This window comes from Protopterus annectens, chromosome 5.part0 (genome assembly GCF_019279795.1).
Source record: "Protopterus annectens isolate FY-2018-M chromosome 5.part0, PAN1.0, whole genome shotgun sequence".
Classification (NCBI taxonomy): Eukaryota; Metazoa; Chordata; order Ceratodontiformes; family Protopteridae; genus Protopterus; species Protopterus annectens.
Window position 1 is genome coordinate 320,581,769 of NC_056735.1, and position 25,949 is coordinate 320,607,717.

General features: G+C 43.5%; 1 protein-coding gene across 2 annotated transcripts in view; it reads left to right on the top strand.

The window, feature by feature from the left end:
• Positions 1-25,949, top strand: part of PDK3 (pyruvate dehydrogenase kinase 3) — a 1,115,542-nt gene that overhangs the window by 570,503 nt on the left and 519,090 nt on the right. The gene's annotated exons all lie outside the window — the stretch shown is intronic.

The following is a 25,949-nucleotide window of genomic DNA, read 5'->3' on the forward strand; positions in this document are numbered from 1 at the left end:
TTTTATGTTAAAATATAAAAATATTATTTTACAGTAAAAAGAAATAAGCAAACATTTTTTTTTTGTAATAACACGTAGCTGTTTTCTTACATTTTACTTTCTGAGAGTATGAAGATATGCACACTTATTTGAAACCACCATTTCAGTGATGGAGGTTTCATGCCAATGATCAATTACTTCTGTTTTAAATGTATTAACCTGGGAGAGTATAGGGGCAGATCCCTTGCATGAGTGGTACTGTAGACTGCTTCCCTTGTACAACTCTTAATTCAAATGATTTTCCAGACAATGTATTTTCTTTGCTAGCATTCGAATTACTGGTCTTGTGATCAGTCACCCTAAACTGTTTCTGTGGTGCTCATAGGAGCTGTGTTAATTTTGCTGTATACTCGGAGATGGTTGTGTTTGGAAAGCACTGACTGCCTATTAACTCTCCAAAGAGGTGCAAGTGGGTCTAATCTTTCCTAACAGCTGAAAATCCCAGAATATTTGGGAAGCTTAAGGACTGAGTTTACTCAGTTTTTAACTCTGCTGTACTACCTACAGAACCTGTTCACATCACAGGTGCCGAGAGTAAGTATTCCACATACTGTCTTTTTTACATTTTACTGAGCAGTTCCAATAGTTGTTTCAAGAAGGAACAATTGATGTAATTTCCCTAACATCAGCTGGAAAATAAATAAGAATTTGGAAAGCTAAGGATCGAGTTTGCATAATCTTTGCTCTGCTCTGCTACCCTCAACATATTTTCAACTGGAAAATAAATAAGAATTTGGAAAGCTAAGGATTGATTTTGCACAATCTTTGCTCTCCTCTGCTGCCCTCAACATATCATCTCAATAGTTGCCTTTAATAAGTACTCCACAGATTGTTCACATTCTTGTGAGCAGTTTCTATAGCTGTTACAAGAAGGCACAAGTGCTGTCACTTCCACAACATCAGCAGGAAAACTGAGAAGAATTTGGAGGGTTAATGACCAAGTTCTGCACAGTTTTCATTTCTGTTGGACCACATAATCTGTAAATGTCATAGTCACTTCTAATATGTACTCTGATCAGAAGGTTTTAACACTCTGCATGTCCGAACTTTGGTCAGCTGGTGCCCTAGGCAAAAGGGCACCACAGTGGCTCCCCCCCAACACCACCCAGAGCGTCCATCCTGGTCTACCTACACCATTCAGATTACGTTATTTGTTCATTTCTTCCCAGTTTGTATTGCTCTTCAGTTTTCCTGTATTCATTCAACACATTTTAAGGAACCATTTCTTTACTATAAAAATATAAACAAATAAATACTGGAAAAGTGTCCCTGAGACAGCCGCCTAGTTGGTCTGTGCCTAAGGCCGGCTATGCGTGGGCGCAATTGCTAAAACATTTTTCAAGGAGTTTTCTAATCAAGGCACTCAACTCTCTGAATTATCTTTGGTCCCCAGGACCTCTTCAAGTTGTTACAGACAATACCTCAGTCATGTGGTACATCAATAAGTAATGGAGTACCAAGTCGTAACTCCTCTGCAGACTAGCCATGTTTGCTTAGGATATAGTTTCACAGCACAGTCTCACTCTACAGGCATCCTACATTCCATCAGAGCAAAACTGTGTGCCAGAAAAGCTGAACAGGACAAGGGCTTACCCTCTCAAATGGAAACTAGATCAGGGGCTCTTCCAAGATTTGAGCCATCTGTGGAGCGATCTTCAAGTAGCCATTTTCACCTCCATTCTGAACAATCAGCTGGCAAGTTTCTGCTCCAGGTCTGCAATCAAAAAGGCCTGTAAGACAGATGCCTTTTCTTTTCTTTTCTTTTGCTTGGACATGAATGTTCCTGTCTACTTTTCCACCCTTTCCACTAATATCCAGGGTACATATGAAGATTCAAAAGAGTCTCTCAAGATAATTGGCCCAGGCAACCATGGTATTCCCTTCTTTTGGAAATGGCCAAGGGCAATTACCACAACCTTCCTCATGGACTAAATCTACTCACACAAAAATGGGACATTTGACACACCCTGACAGCATTCACCTTCAATTGACTGCCTGGATGATAGGGTCTTAATTCTCTTTATAACCTGTTAACTGAAGACGTGCAGCATTTAAGATACTAATAGAGGCAAAAAAGCCTGCTACTAGAAAATCATATATTAGCAAATAGAGAAAGTTTTCTAGTTGGTGGCAACAAAGTAACCAACACCCATTCAGGGCTAGTTTATCTCTGGTTTTACAGTATTTATGTGAGTGTGAGTTATCCTATGGCTTTTCTTTTTCCTCTATTAAGGTTCATGTATCTGCCATTTTAGCATGTCTGCCCATGGATCCACTTCTTTCAATGCATTCTCACGTCAAAATATTTTTGAAAAGGGTTTTGCATAAGAGGCCTCCAAGAAAACCGGTAACCCCTCCTTGGGATCTTAATTTTGTTTTAGAAAAGCTAACACTTGCTTCATTTGAATCAGCTAATCTGGCTGATTTGGGGATCTTAACATGGAAAACAGTTTTGCTGATTGCTCTGACTTCTGCAAGAAGGGTATCTGAGTTGCAAGCTTTTTTGCCTCTGTTATACATGTAAGACAGGGCAAACAATTTACTACTGCTGTTATACATATTAACTGGTCATGTTCACTTTGGTTTGCTGTTATAGGTTCATAGGTTCATAGGTTCATACTAGGCTATCTGCCCAAGGGCATTTATAAGCCTAGCCCATAGTTATTTGGCTTTCGCCACCCCTTTAGTTTGAATAAAACTATGCCTATTATTTTGCTGTGCCTCTGTCAAGCAGTGACACTGAAGTAATCCCTGGGGTATATCTGCGATCCCCCATCCATTGGTCAAGATTCCTCTTGAACAAGGCCAGCAAGGTGCTCTGCCTCACATGTACCGGGATTTTGTTCCACAGCATAGGGAGTCTCTGGGTGATGAATCTGTCCCTCCAGCACGTTCTATTAATAACCGTGTCAAGGTTTAAGTCTCCCACCCTTGTGGTTCTGAGGGATCTAGATTTTTTGAGGTGAAGCATATTCATCAAATCAGGGTTTGACATGGCCTTATATGTCAGACACAGGTCACCTCTGAGCAAGCGGTATGAGACTGAATAGAGCTGGAGTTCTTTCAGTCGGGCAGCATAAGACATATTTTTGAGACCCTTTATCCTTTTGGTGAGGAACTTTTGGGGCCTTTCCAGCTGCTGCAGGTGTCGGGTCAGATACATTCCGAATGGGGCATTGTACTCAATCATAGGTCTAATGAGTGATGAGTACAGGGGACGATGACCTCCCTTGATCTAGATGTGAATCCCTTCATGATCAGGTGGGCAATGTAGAAGGTTTTCCTAACCACTTTAGCAACATGAGTGTCAAACGAAGGCTACTGTCAACCTGGGTCCCCAGATCCTGATGACTTCTTCTGTGCTCAGTGGATTGCCACCTATATGGTAGCTAGGGTAACCTTGTTTTTCCCGAAGGGTATGACTATGCATTTCTTGGCATTTAACTTTAGGCCATGGCTCTGGCACCAGTTATCCGTTTCTGTGAGGCCCTTCTGAAGGATATCTGTGTCAGATGTGTTTTCGACTATGGCGCCCAGTTTGCAGTCATCTGCAAACTTTGTCAGCCATAACCCTCCTGTGTTTGCTTGTACTTCAGAAAAGTAGATGCCGAACAAGAGTGGACCCAGGACTGAGCCCTGTGGGACACCACTTGTGACAGGCTTTGAGTCTGACATGGCTCCAGCAACTCTGACCCTGTGGGTTCTGTCACTTAGCCAGTTTGCAACCCATCTTGTGATGTATGGGTTTACATTCAAGCTGATGAGTTTTTCGATGATACCTGAGTGGGGTATTGTGTCGAAGGCCTTTGCCAGGTCAAGGTAGGCTGTATGGACTGCCTTTCCCTCATCAATGGCCTTGGTGATTGTCTCGAAAAGTCAACCAAGTTTAAAAGGCATGATCTGCCTTTGACAAAGCCAAACTGGGTTGGATCCAAAGTCTGCAAGTTCCCTATGTCTTTATTTATGAGTTCCATTATGATCCTCTCCATGGCTTTGCAGATAAGGCTTGTCAAGCTAATGGGACGGTAATTTCCAGGGTCGGTGGAGGCACCGCCCTTGTGAAGTGGGACCACAGTCGCCGGCGCCACTCCTTGGGTACGTATCCTGAGGTGAGGCTAAGATTAAACAGCTGTCCTAACTGCGGGTTTAATTCCTCATTGAGTTCGTGGAGCACACAGCCGGGGACACCATCCGGTCCCATGGATGCTGTGTTTTTGCTTTGGAGAGCAGTTCTCACCTGGGCGTTGGAGATGTTTGGGGGCTACAATCCTCTGGTATAGATATCTCTCCTTTTGGGGGGGAGAAGTTTGCACTGAACCTGTCAGCCAGTATGTTGGCAATGTGTGTAGGTTCAGTAATCTTCACATCATTTTGAACTAATTCTGAGCATATCTGGGAGTTTCCTCCTAGGTTTCTAGCATAGCTAAAGAAGGCCTTATGATTGTCTTTTGAGTCCTTGGCGATTTTTCTCTCAAAATTTGCCTTGGATGATTTTATGAGAGCTCTTAGTTTTTTACTTATAATGATCAAAGGTGTCTTACCTTTCAAGGATTTTGCTCTATCTTGTAGTAGCTTCCTCCTTTTGTTGTAGAGCTTGTTTATGGCTGGGGTCCACCAGACTGGACGCTTGCCTTTGGTACAAAGAGTCTTAGTTTTGTTTGGGATTGCCTGATCCATGCAGTCCTGTAGGTGCTGGTAGAAGGCATTTGTAAGTGATTCAGCGGTTTGAGTAATGTTTACCACTGGCTCAGGGGCCTTAAAGGAGACCACACTAGTTTTAGAAGTGTGAAGTCGGCTTTTGAGAAGTTTTTCACTGTGGTCTTTTTATTTCAGGTGGGGGCGGGATGAGGACCTCCAGCGAGATTAGTTTATGATCTGATCTCACCAGTGAGGGGTATACTTCCAGTGTTGAACATTGTGATCCCATGTTCGTGATGATGAGATCAAGTATGTTTTCTCCTCTTGTGGGGATGGTGACTAGTTGTTCCATGGCATTTGAGTTTATGAACTCCAGGAACCTTTGGGCTAGAGTGTTTGGGCTTGAGTAGTGTTCCCAGTCTATATTAGGGTAGTTGAAGTCACCTAGTATGATGGTGTTTGGAGATACATTTATCCCTCCATTGTTTTCAGGAAGGCCATGTGAGGTTCCTGAGTTTGAGAGGGTGGCCTGTAACATGCTACAAATTGCAGAGCAGTCTTGCCTATGGTTAATTGCACCTGGATGGTCTCCGATGCATCGTGCGTTGCCACCAACCTTGAGGTGTGGGTGTCCTTTATGAATATGGACACCCCCCCTCCTTTCTTGGTGTTGTCCGGATTTTGGGGCCGGAACGCATGATATGAGGTGAAACCTGCTAGTGCTTGGGTGCTCTCAGGAGCCTTGAACCAGGTTTCTGTCACAGCACAGACATCGATGTTCTCCATACTGAGAAGGGCCTCGAGTGCGTGCATCTTGAGATGTTCTCCATACTGAGAAGGGCCTCGAGTGCGTGCATCTTGAGATTGAGACTTCTGGCATTGAGCAGCATTACCCTTAGTTTTTTTACTTTTTTGTAATCCTTGTTTATGCTTGTAGGTTACATGTTGCTCAGAGCTAATTACATTCCTACATTTTCACAGGGTGCAGCACCTCCTGGCACCAAAATGCTTTGTTTGAGCGGAATGACTTTCAAGGTTTATATGTTCAGTTGATGTAGATATATGTGTGTATAGATACACACACACACACACACAGATATATATATATATATATATATATATATATATATATATATATATATATATATATATATATCTATAATCTAATCTAATATATATATATATATATATATATATATATATATAGATAGATAGATATACCTTCTCTGTGATATTAATCACTATAAAATAATTATAAAAAATAATATAATTATCTGAAGGACTTGAGGACTAGCAGTTCGACATACTGCCTTCCAGCAAGTATAAAAATATACAGCAACCATGCTTCCTTGTGCCTAAACAAGTGATCCAGTGTTTTACTTTTCCTTTCATCAGTTGTTCAAGTACAGAATATTTAAAACCATGTGTGTTATTATATCTTTAAGAAGTGTTCTGCTACAGGATTGCCAATTTTCCATAAACGGATGTTACTCAGATGTTTCATCATTCTGCATTTAAAATGTCTAGATGTGTCACCAATATAATATAAGTTACAATCATACCGCATGTTATGTATTACACCTTTTGTAGTACAGCTGAAGCTGTTGTTAATAGAAAAAATTAGGCACATGGAAGTAATTTATATGTTATCTTTTTATCCTTAAAGCCTTGTGGCTTAAACAAAGATTTGGAGTTGAAGTTTCTTTTTTAATTAATTAAATGATTGATCGATCAATTGATTATTAACAGTTATTGATTTGTGTGAATTAATTGATGTTATTGTAATGCATTCATGCTGTGTATTTTGTATATTCCATTGAAGACAATATGTCAAAACACTAGGAGTCTATTTAAATAAAGTTCCCTTTGTCTGTATTTTGCCATTGAGCACTACCCAAGGCCTTGTTTCCTAGTGCAGCAGTAAATACTCTTCCTTGTCCATTTTCTGGATATAAACATTTCCAGCTGAGGCAGCATGTACTTCTAACACAGCACTTGTATACAAATAGCTTTCCAGGAAGGGACTCCTGCAGTACAGTGTGTTAGCTATAATAAAAATGCTGACCAAAAGACATGTATGAGTCATTGCTGATTGTATGCACTTGATTTTAAATTTGGTAAATTAATATGGTGTGAGATGGTGGCTTGCTTAACCCAGGAAAGTGTTGATCATTCTGGTTCAGTAAGTAGGTATGGCCTGCTTCTGGAAGTCTGTCTAATCAAATGTGCATGCTATATTGCTTGTTCTTTCTCTGCTGGTGTAAGGAAGTTGCACTGTGTTGGAATTATCTTTTCAGCATTTGTGTCCCTCTGTGTATTTTTATAGCAATAACCCACACCTGGGTGTGGGTAATGCTGGATTTACCCACGGTTGGTGTGGTTTGGTCACGATGGCGAACCCCAAGTGGCCAAACAAAAAACAACTGTGGGTAAATCCAGCATTACCCACACCCAGAAGTCGGTTATTGCTATTATACAATGACATTATTTAAGAAAAAAATAATTACTTTTCTTAAATAATGGCATTGTATAATGCCTCCTTGCTGCCCTTTCGCAGCTGTCTGGTATTCTGCAGCAGTTTTGATGTACTGCGCATGCGTATGCTAACGTAGTACATCAGAGCTGTGGGTGGAAGCAACAGAGAAAGCAAGATCTCCGTTGCTTTTTACAAACTGTCTCGCTATGTTAAACCCATTTAACATAGTGAGACAGCTTTAAAAATAGCAACGGAGAAAGCAAGATCTCCATTGCTTTTTACAAAGTGTCTCGTTATGTTAAAGGAGTTTAACATAGCGAGACAGCTTTAAAAAAAGCAACGGAGAAAGCAAGATCTCCGTTACTTTTCTTAAAGCTGTCTCGCTATGTTAACATAGCGAGACAGTGTCTAAACAGCAACGGAGATCTTGCGTTCTCCGTTGCTGTAAAAAAAGACATACTAATGGAACCATTAAATGGCGACCGGACCTTTTTCCATTAGTATAAGTCTGATTTAAAACGTGCACGCTGACCAATCAGTGTGCACGTTTTGGAATGTTAATGGGTCGTTGTATAATAGGAACTCATGCTGAGTAAGAATTATCTTTTGAGAATTTGTCCCTCTTTGTATTAACAACACTGTCTCCTGTTGTGTATGTACATCTTTCTGCATCTTGTGTTTTGTCATCTGTTTGAATTTGCATTCCTTTTCATAATTTTTTTCTGTATATCCACTTTCTCTTCTTAGCTTTGGTGATTTTTTTCTATGAAGTGTTTTTTTTCTGCTAAATCATCATGATCTCACCTTCATAACCCCTTGTACTTTGGATATGTATGCAGTGCCTTTCTATGTGTGCTTCTCCCTGTGGTGCAAATGTATTTTCTGTTACTAATTTCTGTTCAACTAGTCTGTGCTCCTATCTTCATTGTGCCTCTTCTTATCACTGTTAAAGTGCTATACTACCTGTACTTTGCTTCTCGTTTACCTGTTTTTCACCTTTGTCTCATCTATTTGCTTCTTTGTGTTTTGTATGCAACTGCATGTGTACCTATCCTGCTGTCATGCTGACTGATGTAGTTTATGGTTTCAGTAGAGGTAGAGTCTGTTTACTTAAAACCCAGAACCTTTAGTGTGTTTTTTCATCTTCATCCTATTTAGTCTTATTTTGGTTTCCATCCTGTAGTGCACTAACACCACTGATTGCATAATAATTTGTGGCATTAATGATGTCAGTAACTAAGCCCTATGAATCACTTGCAATCCCTCATCTGATGATATGAGTTCTTCAGTAGGGATAAGGGTCTCAGAGTCTCTTTCAAATATGTATGACCCAAATCATGTGGGACATGGAAGTGAGAATGAGAATCTTAAATACATATCTGGCTACAACCATTGCCAGCACAGGTTCCACAGCATAGATATAGTATGTCATATGTGTGGTGTACTAGTCAGACTTTCTACAGAGTTGTGAACACACTGAAGGCATTCCAGATTACCATCCAAAAGTGACAGGCATAATACATTATATTAACTGAGAAAGGAAAAAATGTCCCAAAGGTCTAAAGTGGAATATAGCATGTGATTTGGGTTGCATTCATTAGCTGAAAATGATTTCAGGATAACAGCCGACACCTTGTTCTTATTAGTCAGCATTATGCCATAAACAGTACCCAGAGCCTAGATGTGTGATACAGATTCCAACTTATTCCCTTCATATATAATCAGTGAGGAAAGTTTTGTAAGATGATACAGATGGATGGCAGCATGTACCAACACTGCTTTGGACTTAACTAGACTGAGTTTCAGGCAATTATGGGTCATCCACTCTATGAAGAGAAGGTCCCAGCTGGCACCAAAGGGATGGTCTTTTAAAGCACATATCTTGTGCATGCAGGTTAAAATAAAAGAAAGAGAGTACACACAAGCCCAATTGAATAATCAATTCACAAAACACAACCCAGCTGTAAGACCATAACTGGAATATCCTTTGCTATCCTGATATGAGCATTCAGTATCCACACCAAATTATACTGCACACAGGCCACCTTCAGAGCTGAGCTTTTGGCCTAACATCCCAAACCCTTTCTCACCACTCTCTGTGTGAACCACATTGTCTTCAACTGCCCCTTACCCAGGGTAACTGCCTTTCATAGAAGTTATTATTTTCATACACACACATATACGCGCACGCACACACATACACACGCACACACGCACACACACACACACACACACACACACACACACACACACACACACATTTCTTCTTCTGCTCTTAATTAAGGCAAATATAAGATCATACACTTTAATATTTTTTGTGGTAATAGGTCCAGATAATCCAGTTAAGTAGAGAAGGGAGCCACAGCCTGTTAACTACTGGTAAATGATAACTTTCTTGTCAGGTAATAAATAACAAAAATGCATGTGTAATAAAGACCAGCATCAAGAGCTTAAAAGTGAATAAGTGAACTTTATTGCCTCCTTTGTACGGAAAGCTTTCTACATGGCCCACCTCATTAGTAAGGGTATCTCATCCAGGGACAAGGAGGTCATAACATATGTATTCTTCCCTTATAATACCCATTACTGAGTACAATGCCCCCTTTTGGCATGTACCTCACAAAGCACATGCAGCAGCTGGAGAGACCATGGATGTTTCTCACCTGGAGAATTCAGGGCCTTGATGGGACTGCTGCATATATGCAAGTCAAGCTCCACTCAAGTAACCAGCATGCACAACCTCAACCTGGTTTGTGACATCAATAGGACTTATTGGTGGGACAGATTTGTGTCCCAGAGACTCCCACTTCTGTGGAATAGACTCCCTCTCCACGTAAGGCAGAGTACCTCATTAACCCTTTTTAAGCTCAACCTGGATAACTGGATGAGGAACAGAAAACACACCCCTGGGATTCCACCTATGTCCTTGCTGGACAGGGGCATCGAGTGCTGACTTGTTGGAACATGGGCTGAATTCTTGGCTAGGCTTGTAAGGGCCTCAGGGCCAATAGACTACTAACTTCCTGTGATCCTATGATTTACATAATCACTACGGTAAACAGTGCAGTTGCAGATTAAATATACAAAGGAATGAGAAAATGCACATGGAAAAATAAAATAATGTTCAGTTAAACATAAAGGAATATTTCAATAAAACGTCGACCTAAGCTAGATACATACATCTGTCTCTAACTTAACAGTACAAAACCCATGCTGTTATACGTTCAAAGCACACGTGCAAGTGTGTGTGTGTGTGTGTGTGTGTGTGTGTGTGTGTTTGAAGGTCTGGGTTAGAGTAATAGCTTGGGAAGCATACAGATGTTATGTTGTGCTTGGGTACTAGTATGTATGAAATATGCCAGTTCATTTTTAGTTGTTACTGTTCAGTAATGTATTGAATATGGTTGGGGTTAGGGCAGGGGTAGGCATGGGGTTAGCACACATGAGTAAGGTGCCAGGCACTGGGGAGAAAAAAGGCTAACAAAAAAGATACTAATAACAGTATAATGTTATCATTATGCATGTGCACATGGGAACACACACACACACACACACACACACACACACACACACACACAAACCCTAAATGCATAAATGGTGGTAAACTCTGCTTTCAAGTGTTTTGAGTGGTGCTGAGGGATAAAGCCCTTTAGGTGATCGATGCAACCAGAGTTTGATAGTGTCTTAGGTGCTTGACAGCAGTGGCATGGGAGGACAAGTTTGCCCCATCTTGAGGTAGGATGAGGCAAAACTGGGTATGCACATCCACAGTACCTCAAGGGCAGGGAGCTGTTGCAGTGGGCATCCTGTGAGTGGTTTTACAGCTCACAAAAGCCATGTCTTGCTTGTAGTCCTCATTAGTGAGTGCACAGAAAGTTGCACATACAGGAGGAGCAGGCATTGTGAGTACCCTGCAGTGATGCACATAGCCCAACCCCATCCCCAGGGGTGGGTTAGAGTCATAGAATACTTTCATTGCTGGGATGCCAGTGAAAGCATAAACTCCCAGTTGTTTGTCTGAGTGATGACTTCTCCAGATGACTTTCACCCTAGTGGATCACTGGAGCAGTGGACCTGGGGATTCCCCACCACTAGGGAATGAATGGATGATGGTCAACAGGCAGTGGAAGGAAAAGTACCTAGAAAAAAACTTTTTCCAGGCTACATGGCATGTCTAGACTCTATATTGTACAGGCTGTCCATGCAATGTACAGACAGCAGGTGATCTTTAGTAATCATACTGTGGCCTGTGGCTGCAAACAGTATACATACATGACTGTAGTTGTTAAGAAATATCTGTAGCTATAAGGGGAATGCATGTCATATGGTCTTGCCTGTAAGTTATGTCAGCTGCAATAAGTATTTTGATCTGTGAATACCTCCTGTGTCTATATAAGTTATTCCTCAGCCATTATGACAATTGCTATAATCAAATATTACATGGGGTAAGAAGTATAAAAGAAACTGATATCTGAAAAGAGGAAAATTGAAGAGCATTTTCATTGTGTACTGAGAGCTGTATCACATCCCCAAGCAATAGCAGTCAGATTTTTTGCACATAAACATTATAAGTTGTATTTTTATATTTTGCTATTATCAGTTTTGATTTTGCCAGTAACATTTCACATTTGTACTCATTAAACAACAGAATCGCCAATTTCTTTTACCTAAATGATGAATCAACTTCTGCCACCAACTTCGCTCATACTCCAACATAATTTGTCAGGAAACTGGAAACAGAGGTTAGAGCTGTGTCTTACTGTGAATGAGTTAACAGTGAAACCAGAGAATGTGCAATATACAAATGTTCTATATTTAATAGGAAAATAAACCATACATAGTTAATACATGTAATCTCAAGAAAGAGAAAAAGGACAAGCTTAACTGTTATATGAGAAAAAAATTATATTATTAACGGAAGAGAAATATGCCATTTGATAGGCAGTTGTTCTTCACAAGCAATCAGGCTTCACAGAAAACTACTAATGCTTATGGTTTTAAGAGATGCCCCACATGCTGTCGGAAGATGCTTGTTTCCGACTTGCAGGAAGAGTGCCTGTATTGTCTTGGCACCTGCCATCTAGATGTTGAATGCGGCATTTGCGCCAGATTCAACCCCAGAGCCTTGGTTGACTGCCGGAATAAGTTGCTGTTAAAAGGCTTGGTTTTGGGGGGGGGGTCCCCTGGTCAAAGAATCTTTGACCAAGTCAGGTCCCACTGGCCATAAGAGAAAGGCTTCTCCTTCTTCCTCCTCAGGGGAGGCTCTTCTAAGAAATCTAGGCTGTTGGATCTCAGATCCCCAGATCCAACTCCATCCTTAGTGGTGTCAGACCTCTAGAGAATCGACACCTGGATCTAAGGCCTCTGGTTCCAGGTCTTCAGATCCAAGGATTCTTCAGTCAACTTTCAGATCCAAGGCTTCTGGATCGAAGCCTTCAGATCCAAGCCAGACCAGACTCATCATGGATCCAACCCTTTTGGATCCGAAGGATTAGAGAGCTCCTTCCTTGGATCCTCATGTTTCCTTGGATCCAATAAGGTCGGATCCGAGATCCTTGTTGGATCCTATTGTTGTGGAGAATCTTCCTTTGGGAGGAGATCATTTATTTACCTCTCCGCACAGGACCCATTCTCCAGACCATTGGAGTAGATCCTTGGGGTCCCCGACATGAGTCTCTGGCTAGGTCCTCCATTTCCTCCCGATCCGCCAGGAGCATCCTTCGTCTGACATGGACAGGATGATGTGGTCCTTCTTGAAGGGTGAAATCGAGTTGGGGCTTTTGGCTTTCCCAGCCCAAAGGCCTAGGGAGCCTTTTCTCTTCTCCCTGCCTACCTTCTCCTCATTCGACCTCACAGGGATTGGTCTTGGGGGGCTGGTGCACTGTGTGGAGGTGGTGGGGGTTTCTGGGACTTCCTTTGTTCCTACCCCATCAGAGTCTATGGCTAGTTCTGTTCCCTTCCCCCGGGACAGGTGGGGCCTCCAGTCCGGGTCGTCGCCCCGAGGTCTGTGGTGGCGGGGCTGGTTCTGAGCTTGTTGGACCAGTCTCTGCTCCTCAGGGCTTCAGCTCTTAATAGCTCCGGACTGGTCTGTTCTGGAGGGTTGGAGGTACTGGCAGGGTCTGCTCCTTCCTTTGTTGTGGTGTTATCAGCGGGGGAGGGGGTGGGGAATCGTCCAGTCCCTCTGCTTTCTGAGCAGTGGAAAGATCCCTCTCTGCTACCAGAGTAGCCTCAGTTGCTCACAGTGCTCCTTTCCAGCCCCAGGATTTGGGTGGACCTTATTGTCCTGCTCCTGGTCAGCCCGTCCGAGCTGCCCTACAGGGGGGAGTTACTCCCATAGGGGTCCCCTCCTCTTTCAAGTCATCCCCTCAGCCCCCAGCTGGGGAAGTTCATCAGAAAAGGACATGTAAGAGGAGATATCTTGACCCCCCCATGGAGTCTCTCACGGAGGACATAGATATCAATGAGGGGATGGGTCCCCAACATCACTGCTCGATGATGTCTCTTTTGGGGCATACTGGAGATTCTGAAGGCCAAGGGTGGTTTGTCTGCCGTATCCTCTGAGTAAGCCATGTTTCTGGAGGCTTTCAGTAGGGGCCCATCTACCTCTTGGGTGTCCCCCCGATGACCCTTTGGTCAACCTTATCACCAGCAGGGCTTGGAAGGAACCCGATACAGTGGAGCCAGTACCTAAGAGACCAGACAACTTTTTGAGCCCTTCATTGGACAAGGTCTTCTGGTCTAATGCAGTCCCAGTTGATGCAAGAAAGAGTTGGCGGAACAGAGTCCTTCTGTCCATCCTCTCAATCATGATTCAAGAGCATTGGACAGATTCAGAAAGTGGACATTGCAAGTGTTAAACTATCTGACGCATTTCACCCACCTTCAGAGGGACTTGATAAAGGAACTTACCACTTCCCTCTCAGAGTCCATGCCAATGAAGGACTTTAAAACTGTTTCTCCCAAATTAGCAAATTTTTCGTCTATCGCTAATTCATCCATGAGGTTGATATCCAGTGCTGCTGAGAGTTCCTCACGGGCAGTGGGCACAGGCACTACCATTAGACATCATGCCCGGCTTCAGTTATGCAGGTTTGCGGAGGCCTTTAAAGCATCATTCACCAATGCCATCAACCCTCTTTGGACCAGGTGTCAAGGAAACTTTGACCTTTAGTGAGCAAGAAGGGAAGACGCTGTTGGCCATAAAGATCAAATTCTGTACTCCCAGGAGGTCCCTTTCCAAGACCCAATGAGGGAGCAAGAAGATGTGGTTCCGTGAGTCGCAGTTTCCCTTTTAGGAGGCTTAAGAGGATTCCCCTTCCAGGGGATAGGGAGAGGTTTTAATGGTCTACGCAACCCTAGGGGCAGAGGAGGCCCGCAAAACCAGGGTTCCAGGGAGCCCTTCTTTGAGAAGCCCTTCCAGCGCCCCCGAGGCATTGCCTGACTGTCCCACCCTTGAGACAGTCGGGGGGGCCAGTTAGCCTTGCACCCTTTAGCCTGGGCAAACATCACATCTGATCAATGGGTGGTAAGAATTATATCCCGGGGTTATTGCATTTCGCTTTCCAATCACCCACCAAGAAACAGAGCTCTCCCAAACATGCCACCCAGTCAGAAAGAGTTAACCTGCCTAGAGGTGTCCAACTTCATCCAAAAAAGAGCCATCCAAAAGGTCCCCACAGGATAAAGAGGATCCGAACCTCCTCCCACTTTTTTTGGTACCCAAGAAAACAGAGAACTTGTGTCTGATTCTGGATCTCAGTCAGTTGAACCTCTCAGTCAAGAAGTTGAAGTTCCAAATGGTCACTACAGTGGATTGTGCCCCTCCTGCACAAAAATGATTGGATGTGCTCTGTGGATCTCCAGGATGCGTACTATCAAATCAAAATATACAGGCGGTCCAGGAGATTTCTCTGCTTTTGCATAGGAGCCGATCACTTCCAGTTCTGAGCCCTGCTCTTTGAACTCACTACAGCCCCCTAGGTGTTCACCAAGTGTATGGCAGTGGTGGCAGCTCATCTCAGGCTAAAGGGCTTCCAGGTGTTTCCCCTATCTCGACGATTAGCTCCTCACAGCTCCCACACAGCATCAACCGGTGGAGACCACATTCTTTCTTGTCTATCTCTTCGATCAGTTGGGGATAATGGTGAATCTTGTCAAGTCCTCTTTGACCTCATCCCAACAGCTGGAATTCATAGGCACTCAGTTAGACACTATCTTGGAGATTGCAGCTCTCCCCCTTGGACGGGTCCTTCTCATTCGGTCACATGTACAGTCTGTTCTGGAGCAAACTTGTCCTCCAGCATCACTCATTTTAAGGGGTCTAGGTTCTATGGCAGCTGCCATTTATATGGTCCTGTTAGCCAGGTTACTACATGAGAATTCTGCAGTGAACCTTGGCAGTTCAGTGGTCCCCTCTTTCTCATCCTTTATCAGTCCCTATATGGCTCACTCCAGTATGTCGGAAATACCTTTCATGGCGGATGGACTCCCTAAACCTCCTGGTGGGCAGGTCTTTTTGTCCCCCAGTTCCTTCAGCCATGGTGACCATGGACACTTCTCTCCTAGGGTGGGAGGGGCAGCACTTCCAGGGGAAGACTGTCCAAGGGACCTGGTCCCAGTCAGAGACCAAACTGCATATAAATGTTCTGGAGATGAGAGTAGTCCTTCTCTTGTTGCAAGCTTTCAGGACTGCCTTCCTCTAGGGACAATAGCAGTTCACACAGACAACACGGCTGTTGTGTGGTACATAAACAAGCAAGGGGCCACACATTCTTATCTGCTTTGTCACGAGGCCATGAGGGTCTGGGAGTGGGTGATGTCCTTGGGACACTTTCTCCTTGCAATGCACATTCCCGGATCATCCAATGTAGTGGCAGACAAGGTGAGTAGGGCTATTCTGACCCCTCACGAGTGGTCCCTGAATCCATTAGTGGTGAAGCAGATCTTCCATCAGTGGGGCCAACTGAGCTGTGATCTGTTTGCTTACCCTCTCAACCACAAATGCAGCAACTACTTCACCCTGATTCCCTCAGAGGGGGAGTCCCCAGGGACGCTCTGACTCATGATTGGCTTCTGGGTCTCCTTTATGCCTTTCCACCCTTATCCTTAATTCCAAGGGTTCTTCAGAAAGCAAGATGCCTTAGGACACAGTTGATCCTCATTGCCCCCTTCTGGCCTCAGCAAGTGTGGTTCCCTCTTCTGTGGTCTCTTCTGAGGCATCCCCCTTGGATGCTCGATCCGGGCCCAGATCTGATATCCTATCCATCGCTTCTTCATCTTCCAAATTCACAGACCCTCCGTCTGACAGCTTGGTTTGTCTAATTCTAGTGATTCTTGCTAAGTCCAGGCTGCTGTCCCATGTGAGGGATATTCTTGCTTCCCAAAAATCTTCTAGCAAGAGAATTTACAGAAGTAAGTGGAAGAGATTCTCCATATGGGCTGAAGGTCGAAATCTGGATCTGTTTTCGGCTCCTATTTCTGATATTCTTCTTTTCCTGGCTTCCATTTTCCAGGAGGGTGCTAGTTTCTCTACAGTCTAAGTACAATTGTCAGTAATTTCTAATTTCCTTCTTAATGATGAGCCTACGTTTTCTTCTCGCATCTGCAAAGCCTTCTTAAAAGGTGCCTTTTTGTTACATCCTCCAGTCAAGGACCCTTCTCCTCAGTGGGATTTTGCTCTGGTGCTGCAATCTGTAACTAGACCCCCCCCCCCCCTTTGAGCCTGCTGCATCCTGCAACCTCATATTTCTTTCGTGGAAGACCACCCTTTTGGTGGCTAACTTCAGCAAAACGAGTTTCAGAATTGCAGGCTCTTACCATTAAGCCTCCTTATTTGGTATTTCATAGAGATAGTTGACTTAAGACCCAACCCTTCATTTGTACCAAAAGCGGCCACTGAAGCAAATCTTAATCAGTCCATCCAACTCCCAGTGTTCTTTCCTAGTTATGCTAGTAAAGGGGAATACATCTTGTATACCCTAGATGTTCATAGACAGCTTTATTTTTATTTACAAATAACTCATTTCATCTATCAGACCAGTTGTTTGTGGCATTTTCAGTCAGCAGAAAGGGCCATGCTGTTTCAAAAATCACTATATCTTGGTGGATTTCTCAGTGCATGTCTTTCATGTACTCTTCCTGTGGGTCTCCTTTGTCTGGACCAGTTAGAGCTCACTTCATCAGGTCAATGGCTACTTCAGCTGCCTTTGTAGCTCGTCAGTCCTTGGAAGACATTTCTGCAGCAGCAACTTGGTCTTCTCCTCATACTTTTATCTCTCATTACAAACTCTATCTAGTTTCTAGGGGAAGGGCTGCCTTTGGCTCCACTGGTGTTCATCGTGTTTCACTGTTGCAGTCATTACACTTGGGTTATCCTGCTGGCAGGTTACCTGCAGTCGGCCTGAATTCCAAAGTCCTGGTCCAACATCGGTTGCTGTTGCCTCTTCCCTGACGTCAGTGCGCCAGGGGTATAAAAGATGCAGCCAACGCCATTTTCTTCAGTCTTTCTTGCCGCGAGGTGCCGGAAGCAAAAGCAGTTCGCAAGTGCCGTTCGGCCGACTCATGAGATTTTCGAAATTGAATTTCAGATCCAAAGTCTTCTGTAAAGCTAAGTACCCCGTTGGGGAAACTTTTTTCTTGCTCCAGACCGATGTCAGAAAAAGTTAACAATTGTATTTCTTGTGGGAAGCAAATACCTCATAAGGATTTTCATTCTTACTGTATTCCTTGCCTAGGCCCTGATCACGATGTTGCTAGTTGTCGGTTTTGTGCTAGATTTAACCAACGCACTATTAAGCGTCAGTACGATTTTGTTTTTCATTACTTTGGCCGAAGGTTTAACTATATAATGCCGTCGGAACAACCGACGACCGGAATTCATAAAAAGCACAAGGAAAAATAAAAAAGGGCAGGCATCCGAGGTCCAAAACAGACGACGAAGCCTCTTCTAGGCCAGTTGCTGGTTCGCCGGTTCTCAGTGAGGCGCTTTCGCAGCCCCTGACACCCGCTACCTCAGAGCCACAGGCCGCTTCTGACTCCCAAGTGGAGACAACTAGGCCTCTGGATACTCAAGGTATTGGGCCTTTAGAAACTAATCCCTGAGATGGGTCCAGAGCCGCTGAACAGGTATCGGCTTCTGAGGGTGTTTTCAGACCTACACAGCGTTATATCAAGCCAACTTCAGCATCCAAGACAAAGGCTAAAACAGTTTTAAAGACAAGGAAACAAGTACAGCATTCTCCAGGATGGACTTCCATGCCTAAAAAACAGATGCTCAAAATGGCCGAAGACCTAATTACTTTGATCAGGGGTTCCCAACCCCCTCCTGATAAGAGGCCTAGGCAAGATACTGAATATGTTTCCTCTGATCAGGTTTCCATTTCCTCTGACTCCTCTTCAGAACAGGGATACTCTATTCCCCCTATGAGGATTCTGATGCTGAAGAATCTATTCCTTCAGCTTCTCCTCCTGAGGATTACTCATTTGGGGAAACCCTGCATACCATAAGGGAGCATTTCCATTGGGAGAGCCAAGATTATTCAGATTCTAAGAAAAGGCTCAGAGACTTTCTTCTTCTACCTCAGCACAGACCTCTTGCTATTCCACCTGTTCTAGACATTGTAGATGATGTTTTTTCAGAGTCCGGCCTGTTTCCCGACTATTTACCTCCTGCACCTGTTAAGCCAGACAGATACTACAGGGTTCCAGATTCTCATAAATTTCTATATAAAAACCCTGCTGCTGACCCCAAAACTATTTCTCAGGGTTCCAAAGGGGTCAAGGCTGCTACTACAAAAAACCCTGTCCCATCAGATAGAGATTCTAGGGCACTGGACAGATGGGGGAAAAAAGTTTACACTTCTGCTACCTTGGCTGTAAGGGCTTTAAATTGTCAGTTTCATATGCTTAAACATCAGCAATACTTAAGGTCACTGCTAAAACAGAAAATGTTGACAAATTCTGAATGTTCTGAGAACAAGGAATTGCACGATTTATTGCATGCAGCTGAACAAGTGGGAAAACATACTTTGCAATATGGTTATGATTCACTGGAGGCCTCTTGCAAGGCCGCTGTAACAGGTTCTGTTATTAGAAGGCATGCTTGGTTAAAGGAATAGACTCTGCCTGATCATGTTAAAGCAAAATTATTGGATGCTCCATTACAGCATGATACTTTGTTTGGTGTTAAGGCAGAAGAGGTGTTAAAGAAAATGGAGGATAAAGCTAAATCTATGCAGACAGTGAAGGATTTCTTACAGGTACAGCCATCCAGATTTAGCAGGAACTGGCCTTCTAAGAAATGGCCCTTTCCCGTGTCAGACAGGCCACAAAGAGACAGATACAGACGCCCTAGAGGCAGACAACAGTCCCAGGGCTCATACAGGCCCAAACAATGGGGTGCTTCTACTTCCAAAAGCGGAGAAGACAAATCATAGCCATATAGGAAACAGTCCCAATGACTTCCCTCTGCCAGTGCCAAGCATTTATCTTTTGGCAGCACCCTTAGGGGGAAAACTAGCACTTTTTTCAAAATTGGCACACAATCACCCAGGACAAATGGGTCCTAAACATAGTCTCTCAGGGCTACAGGTTCCACTTTCACAACCTTCCAAAGGCAAAAGGTATGCCAGACCTGCCACACAATCAATGGGCAGAGGCACAAAAACAAGTTTCATCTCTCATGGACATGAGGGCTATTCAGCCAGTGCCACAACAAGAGCAGGGACAAGGATTTTACTCGAGACTTTTTCTAGTACCAAGAAAGGACAAAGCATGGAGACCAATTCTGGACCTGCCTATTCTAATTACTTTTCTGGAAGTTCCGAAATTCAAAATGTTGACTCTGCAGCAGCTTCTGGGCAAGAAGGCTTGGCTTGTAACTTTGGACATCAAAAAAGAGGCAAACCTGCATGTCCCAATCAGACAATCTTGCAGAAGATACCTCAGATTCATAGTTGGCTCAATGCACTACCAATTCTCTGCACTGTCCTTTTGGCTTATCTACTGTGCCCAGGGTCTTCACAAAATGCCTGGCACCAGTAATTGCATTTTGCAGACAAAGAGGAATTCAAATATATCCCTACTTGGATGACTGCCTTATTCAAGTAGAGACCAAAGACATTCTATTAAAGCATCTGGTGTTTATAAAAAGATTACTAATTTGTCTAGGGTACACAGTAAACGAAAATAAATCAAAACTAGTACCCTCTCAAGAGATAATCTTCCTGGGTGGAAGCTTAAATACAACTGCCCAGATGGCTTATCTCATGCCAGACAAACAAAGGCAACTGACTTCTTACTTCGAAAGCATGGCAACAAAGACCCAGTTATCTGCAAGAAATATTCTGCAGGCTCTGGGCTACATGGCCTCCTGAATTCTGCTAATTCCATATGCAAGACTCCATATGAGGAAACTACAATGGTATCTAAAAAGTGTTTGGACTCAACATTGCCACAGCCTGGAATCATTAATTTCACTCATTCCCTGCCTGCAACAGGAGTTTCGATGGTGGGCACAGGCCTGTCACCACAACAAGGGACAGCCATTCACTTTACCCACAGCCAGGCAAACACTAACAACAGATGCATCAGATTATGCCTGGGGGGCCCACATGGCAGGAAAATGTATTCAGGGCTCATGGCCCCCAAGCCAAAGACATCTTCACATCAATCAAAAAGAGATGCTAGCTGTACAAAATGCCCTGACAGCCTTCAAGGACTTACTTCATCCAGGACAGCTGCTGATAAAGAAGGACAACACCACAGTTATGTGGTACATAAACAAGAAGGGGGGCACACATTCCTACCCCCTCTGCTGACAAGCCATGATTTTGTGGAACACAGCATTGACCTACCAAGTACACCTGCAAGCACAATTCCTGCCAGGAAAAACAAATGCTCTGGCAGAAGAACTAAGCAGAAACCTCATGGATCCTCACGAGTGGAAACTAGATCCACAAATCTTCAGTATGATAACAAGGAAATTGGGATGCCCAGACATAGATCTTTTTGCCTCCCCTCACAACTGCCAACTTAAGAGATTCTGCACAAGGACTTATCACAAACAAGCATGGAAAGTGGATGCCTTGTCATTCAGCTGGAACAACCTTACAGTATATGCCTCTCCTCCCCAAGGTACTCCTAAAGGTCAGACAAGAGAAGCCACAAATTATACTAATTGCCCCAGACTGGCCACGCCAACACTGGTACCCAATCCTAAGAAGCTTGTCCCAAGGCCCAGCCTGGACATTGCCTCAAATTCTTCACTTACTGACCCAACAAAACAATCAGATCCCGCACAGCCAACTCAGAACCCTAAATCTAGCTGCATGGCGGATAGTGTAACCATTCAGAATACACCTCTCTCTAAAGCGGTTATGGATGTTATTTTGGAGGTCAGGAGGCCCAGCACCAGAAAACCTTATGCAGAAAAATGGAAGAGATTCTGTGCTTGGAACCAGGCACAAAGAATTGACACGCTTGTTCCAAATATTCCTCAGATTTTACAATATCTAACTGAGATGCTGGACAAAGACCTATCCTTCTCATCAATTAAGATCCATGCCTCTGCCATTTCAGCTCATTACAATACAGACCCACCTATTTTTTTCACATCCATTACTTAGGCAGTTCCTCAGGGGGGCCAAAAACATAAGACCTCCAAGGAGAGCACCAATACCTGCATGGGACCTCAATTTTGTCTTGGAAAAACTCACACTGCCTCCTTTCGAGCCAACCAATACAGCTGATATAAAATTCTTATCATGGAAAACAGCTCTGCTCCAAGCAATAGCTTCAGCAAGAAGAGTCTCAGAGTTACAGGCATTAATGGCTGTGGAACCTTTTACTATCTTCCATCCGGACAGGGTTTCTCTAAGGACAAGCCCAACTTTTATGCCAAAGGTAGTGTCCAGTGTGGCTGTTAACCAAACCATTCATTTGCCTACTTTTTTCCCAAACCCACAGAATAAAGGGGAGAGACTTCTGCATTCTTTGGACATACACAGACAGCTACGCTTCTACTTGGACAAAACTAAAGCTTTCAGAAAGACTGAGCAACTTTTAGTGGCATATGCTGTAGGATCACAAGGAAAGGCTATCTCAAAGCAGACTATTTCAAAATGGATAGGATACTGCATTCGTTTCTGCTATTCACAACATGGCAAGTCAGTGCCTAAGGGCATTAAACCACATTCTACCAGGGCAGCAGCCACCTCAGCAGCCTTCCTCAGAGGAGTACCAACCAAGGATATTTTGGAGGCTGCAACTTGGACTTCAGTGCACACTTTTACTAAGCACTACCACTTACCTCTTTACTCTAAATCCAAAGCAGGCTTTGCCACTGCAGTTCTGCAGGGCCTTATAGCCACTCCTAATTCTATTTAGACCCAGTCGCCCAACCTCAGCTTTGGGATTCAACCCAAGTGTAATGACTGCAACAGTGAAACACGATGAACATAGTACAGTTGTGTACCTACCATAAATGTAGATGTTCGAGTGTATTCACTGTTGCAGTCCAGATTACCCACCCACCATCCCCCTTTCTTTGCTGGGACTTATCTGTACTTCTCTATCTTATACAACCTATGTGGTGTATTTGCTTGTAGATGAAGGTATTGTTTATTTTAGTGCATGCTTTTATAAGCAATGTTATTTTAGCCTACCCTTTTGGGGGCACCTGACATCTGGAGCAAGAAAAACTGAAGAAAATGGCATTGCTTGCATCTTTTATATCCCTGGTGCACTGACGTCAGGGAAGAGGCGACAGCAACCGATGCCAGACCAGGACTTTGGAATTCAGGCTGACTGCGGGTAGCCTGCCAGCAGAATAACCCAAGTGTAATGACTGCAACAGTGACTACACTCGAACATCTACATTTATGGTAGGTACACAACTGTACATTCTTCAGCATGTCCTTCCATGAGGCCACCCAAGAATGCCGGGTAGCTGGGGACTCTGACCCATACGTGATGAATGGTAATTAGGATAACATATTGATAGCTATGTATTCACCATAACTTGGTATCTGTATTATCCGTAATCAAGATTCATCACAATCCCACCCTTCATCCCCCTTTCTGAGGGATTGGCAGGTTTTTGGTGGACTTTGCCTGTTGGCAGGTAGTTTCTGTCTTCTTTCTCCTGGGCAAACGTGATCTGAGGGGTTTTTCGGCAGCAGTACATTATGGGAGGGGAGGAACTTGAGCTAAGCTGTTGTCTAAGTGTGCCGGCTTGGATCCGATGTCGTATCCCTGACCCATACTTGATGAATGGTGGCTATGGATAACACAGATACCAAATTATGGTGAGTACATAACTGTCATTTTCAGCCATACCACAACACAACAACAGCCCTACTAAGCTTCTCTGAAACTAGAAATGCCAGCAGAAATAATGACAACCTAGTAGCTTCCCTTTTCTTAGATTTGTTAAAGGCAATTGACACAGTATCCCACCAACTTCTAATTAATCTACCCTATCACTTTCTCACCCATCTCTTTTGTTGTTGTGCAGCTATCTCTCCAACAGACAGGCTGTAAAACGAAATCAGGAACTCTTCTTCTTCCTTCCTGTTAATGCCGGTGTACCTCAAAGATCAATTCTAGGATCAACACTCTTCAATATCTTCACAAACAACCTGCATAAAGCCTACAAACTTGCCTCCATAGTACAGTACGCTGACAATACCATCTTAATGTGCTCGACCCCAAGCCTCCCACTACTGTATTTCAGCAAGTGAATCAAGACTCATTCTCCTCCATAGAATCATGGTTAAAAGCTCATCGGTTAATCCTAAATGCCAAAGAGCCCAAGTTAATGATCTTTACACTAAAATCCTTCCTAGTAACCAATTTATCATTTAACAATACCTTGACAAATAACACCACCATAAAAACTTATAAATTCCAAACTGCTAGGTATCATAATAAACAATAACCTAAAATGACTTGCACATGAACCATCAAAAATAAGTCACCAAAAACTAGGTTTTCTCTACAGTTACAAACCCTCCCTCACAAACTGTTCAAGAAAAACCTTAGCAACATCCTACTTTCTTCCCTCTCTTTTTTATGTATCATGCATACCAACCTACCTACAGGCCACCCTACTAAATAAACTAGAAGCTAGCTATACACTCACCACTGCATAGCACTATGGCACCTAAAATGGCTTGAACTCTAATTGCTTTACATCATCATCATCATCATCTTCTTTCGGCTGTTCCCGTTAGGGGTCGCCACAGCGGATCATCTGTTTCCATTTCTTCCTGTCCTCTGCATCTTGCTCTTTCACACCAACCGCCTGCATGTCCTCTCTCACCACATCCATAAACCTTATCTTAGGCCTTCCTCTTTTCCTCTTACCTGGCAGCTCCATCCTTAGCATCCTTTTCCCAATATACCCAGCATCCCTCCTCAGCACATGTCCAAACCAATGCAATCTCGCCTCTCTTGCTTTGTCTCCAAACTGTCCAACTTGAGCTGACCCCTCTAATATACTGATTCCTAATCCTGTCCATCCTAGTCGCACCCAGTGCAAATCTTAACATCTTTAACTCTGCCACATCCAGCTCTCACTCCTGCCTTTTTTGTCAATCCCACCATCTCCAACCCATATAACATGGCTGGTCCCACTACCCTCTTGTAGACCTTCCCTTTCACTCTTACTGGTACCCGTCTGTCATAAATCACTCCTGACACTCTTCTCCACCCATTACACCATGCCTGTACTCTTCTTCACCTCTCTATCACACTCACCATTACTATGAACTGTTGATCCCAAGTACTTAAACTCGTCCACCTTTACCAACTCTACTCCCTGCATCCTCACCATTACTTTACCCTCCCTCTCATTTACACACATATATTCTGTTTTAGCCCTGCTGACCTTCATTCCTCTCCTCGCTAAAGCATATCTCCACCTCTCCAGGGACTCCTCAACCTGGTCCCTACTCTCACTACGTATCACAATGTCATCTGCAAACATCATAGTCCATGGAGCCTCCTGTCTGATCTCATCTGTCAACCTGTCCATCACCACTGCAAATAAGAAAGGGCTCAGAGCTGATCCTTGATGTAATCCCACTTCCACCTTAGACGTATCTGTCACTCCCACCGCAGTCCTCACCAATGTCACACTACCCTCGTACATATCCTGTACCACTCTTACATACTTCTCTGCCACTCCCGACTTCCTCATACAATACCACAACTCCACTCTAGGCACCCTGTCATATGCTTTCTCTAAGTCCACAAAGACACAATGCAACTCCTTCTGACCTTCTCTGTATTTCTCCAACAACACTCTCAGAGCAAACATTACGTCTGTAGTGCTCTTTCCTGGCATGAAACCATACTGCTGATCACTAATCATCACCTCCCTTCTTAACCTAGCTTCCACTACTCTTTCCCATAACTTCAAGCTGTGACTGATCAATTTTATCCCTCTGTAGTTACTACAGCTCTGCACATCACCCTTATTCTTAAAGATAGGCACCAAAATTTATTATTTATTTATTTATTTTACATTTGTTAACCGGGCTGGTCTATCTGGATACATATCCGTTTTCAGTAGAGGCCCGAGGAGAAAAGCTCCAATACACAATAGAAGTACATATTTAAATTGCAAGATTCAAAGTATTGTTACAACAAGAGAATACAGCTTACATATGCAGGAATGAAAATTTACATAGATGTTATATAAGACTAAAGGACAGACAGGAAATTATACACAAAACATTGATTTCGTTAAAGATACTGAGAAATAGACTGAAATCAGAGATTTTCCTTATTACTA